Here is a 3,608-nt window from a genome sequence, read left to right on the forward strand (position 1 = left end):
AGTAGTGACTTGCAGTTGTATAGGTGCTGCAGCCCTATGCAACAGAGCTTCCACTGGAGAGGGCCCGCCCTTGCAGGGTTTCTCATTTAGAATCCTGTGAGCCATGTCCACCCCTTCAGGGATGCAGGTTGGGCAGATACCGTTAGTACCTTTTTAAAAAGACCATTATACTGTTGAATCATTCCTACTGCCTGGGGATGATATGGCACATGTAACTTCCATGGGAAGCACACAACTGAAGACAACTGGGAAGCCCACCTCTGAACCCCACGTCCAGTAAAGTGGGTTCCATTATTACTCTCTACAACTACAGGCCAGCCATACATGGCAGTACGGCTATTCAATGCCTTCACAGTGTTTACCTGGTCTGGGGCCTTACAAGGTCATACAAACAGAAGACCAGTAGCTGTATCAACAGCTGTGAAGATATATCTGAAATTCTCTGACCTTGGCAGTGGTCTGACAAGGTCCACTTGCCATTGAGTCAAGAGCACTCTTCCTTGAGTTATTTGCCCATCTGTATGGGGCACCTGCCAGGGGTGTGGACTCTCTTGAGCACATACTGGACAAGCACAACAGGCATTCAGTACATCTTCCCATTTTATAGGCAAGGCCCATCTTTGAGCCGCCATCGACATGGTTTTTCTACCAGCATGCTGCATTCATTGATGTAACCACTGGGCTACATCAGGAGCTGGGCTCTCTCCAGCCATCTTACCTTAGCCAACTCATCAGCTCCATCATTTCCTGGAATGGCTAAGGGAAAGTGTCCTGTGACGTGGAAAAGAGTTGCTTCTTTCTCATGTCCCAATTCCCATAACTTTGCCATGTGGCTTGTCCCCACAGGGGTTGGTGGCCTATCATCCACCACTGATATTTCCAAGTAGAGATCCAAAGGGTTAAACCTTTGTACACAGCCCAGATGTCAGTACCAATGGTTAATGGCCCAGGCTCATTTTTTATCACCATCCATTCTGCTCTCAATTCTGCCCATTGACTGCTTTGCCCTGTGCCATTTTCATACCACATAGTATCTGTTAAGGGCTGGGCAGCAACAGCTGTCTATGATGCTGAGGGTCCCATGCTAGAGCCATCTGTATACCAAGTTTGCTCTGAGATAGGTCCCTGTTCCTCATGGAAAAGTGTAGCCTCCACCTCCATGGGTAACGGTTGTGTCAAAGTTTCCTCCACAGCCTCTACTGGCCCTAGCACAGTTTGCAACTCTTTGGACAGAGGACTCGTTGACACAGTACTTTTCTGTTCTATATATGCTCCCCATTTAGACAGAGTGGGAGTCTGAGCTACACCTATTTTAGGGCTGGTTGCCTACATGTGCAGCCAACCTATTATGGGGTATGTCTTCCTTACTAGGACTTTGGCAGTTCCTGTGATAGCTTCAGTGGCCATCAAGGCAGAATACACAGCTGCTAACTGTTTTTCTGTTAGAGAATAATGCACTTCAGCGCCCTTCCAGAGCTAAGACCAGAATCCTAAAGGTGTTTGGAATTGGTCTTGTCTCTGCCACAAACCCCATCCTAACCCTTCTTGGGTTATATGTACATCCAATTCAAAAGGCTTAGTGGGATCAGCCACTTGTAAAGCCTGTACTTGCTGTATTGCCCTTTTTGTAGCCTGGTAAGCCTGTTCTACTTCCTCAGTCCAACCCCAGGGGCCTACTTTCTTTGCTAACGCATACAGTAGGCATGCCATTTGGACCATATGGGGTACAAAGGCTCTCCAATACCCCAGAAGTCCCAAATATGTCTGTAGCTGAGCTACAGTTGTGGGTCGAGGGTATGCCTGTATCTACCAAAGCCAAAACATGCTGCACATTCGTCCTCGACCAATATACTGCCAATTCAATGTGAGGCCTCCAGTCCTCACCTGCCCTCAAAAGATGAGTACCTTGGCCTGCTCCTTAATCAAAACAGAACAGCTCATCTGCCTCCTCGGGAGCAACCAAAAAATCCTTTAAATCCACTAAGCATAACTTGCTACCTGTTTCTGGATGTTTAGTGAAATGCTGTTCAGGGCAAAATTGTTGCCACAAGGCAAAAAGGACTGCATTTGGCTGCTGGTCAATTTTCTTGCTATCAACCCCTGCCACAAGCAAGTCAAGCCACATCTGCTTATGGCTGGTCTTGCTTGGTCCCCTAGGAATAAAATCCTGAGTATTCCTTTGGGGTTTGGTCTTAGCCACCTTTCAGACCCATTTTGCTTGTCTCCTATCCTCTACTTCAACCAGGCTGGCTATCATGGTCATTACCTCATGTATAGGACGACCAACGTATGGGGCCAATATGGCCATCAGTGACCCAAAGACATTGATGGGGTATTTTGCAGCACTATGTCTCTCATGCTGCCTGTAAAATTTTCATCATCTGTGACACAGGTGTTCACATTAAACATGGACTGCTGCGTCCACAGCACCCAAATTATTTGAAGTAACTCAGCATGCATTTGCCATTAGCTAACAATCTTGGGCAGTTGTCCAGAATTTTCCCACATGGTTCGGGCAGTTACACTCACCCATGCCATTAAGGAGTGATTACCCGGCCTTTGTGCATACCTGCGGCTATTCTGGAGCCGCTGCCTCAGGGATGGGTGCATGGCGATGGAGGCCATTTTTTGCATCTCCTCATCAGAGCACATCACACTCTCCATCCCTAGGTCCCATAACCACAACAGCCAAGCAACCAGGAGCTCCCCCTGTTTCTGCTGTAACTTTCTCCCCAAGTAAACTAACTCAAAATGGATATATGGGACATAGGTGGTAAATTGGGTGACCTGTGGATTGCCCACTGGTTGTCCACCTGGTCACATAGACTGCTCACATTTCACTTTCTGGTGCATGACAAGTCGTGCCTGGGGATGCAAAGTCTCTTCCAACTCACCACTGGGTTCATCGTCTTCCCTGGTGTGACAAGCTGGAGTGGCCAGTCTCTGCACGCCATCCTCCTGGACATTCATCCATGCTTCCAACAACTCTAATTTTCTCTTTGTATCTTCCAGTCACTGCACATCATCCTCCAGGATAATTGTCTGTGCTTCCAACAAGTCTGCTTTCTTCTTCAGCTCTCGATCAGTTTGCAGCAGAGTGAGCTGAAGTGGCTACTGGGCACCACACACTCAAATACAGCCACATTTCCTCCTCCTTCGAAGGGGCTTTCCACTTCAGTGCCTGGTCTATGCTGCCTTGCATTACAGTGAGTAGCAACCAGATACTGATTAACAGGAAAGTGGCCACAGGGCACAACATGTTCAAAAGTAGTCATTTTCTCCTTGTCCAAGTTCTTCTTGGCTCCTGTACCGGCTCAGAATCCTGCACCAACTGCACCAATTGTGGCATAATCCTGGTGACTATGCCAACTATGGTGTATTCCTCCCAACAATGCCAATTGTAAAGATAGGGCTATGCTCTGGAGCTCACAGACAGACCGCTCGAGTCCATTGACAAACCCTTCACACACAGGTCAATGAGCTAGGTAACTGGAAAACATTCCTTGGAGGCTGGGTTAAAGAAGGAATAGTCTTTATTCAGCACACACATGTCTAGGAGCTAGGCAGTACAAAGAGAAACTCAGAAACTCAACTGCTACTGGCAAAGT

The sequence above is a fragment of the Galeopterus variegatus genome, unplaced genomic scaffold, assembly GCF_000696425.1.
Source record: "Galeopterus variegatus unplaced genomic scaffold, G_variegatus-3.0.2 Scaffold10881, whole genome shotgun sequence".
NCBI classification, from domain to species: domain Eukaryota; kingdom Metazoa; phylum Chordata; class Mammalia; order Dermoptera; family Cynocephalidae; genus Galeopterus; species Galeopterus variegatus.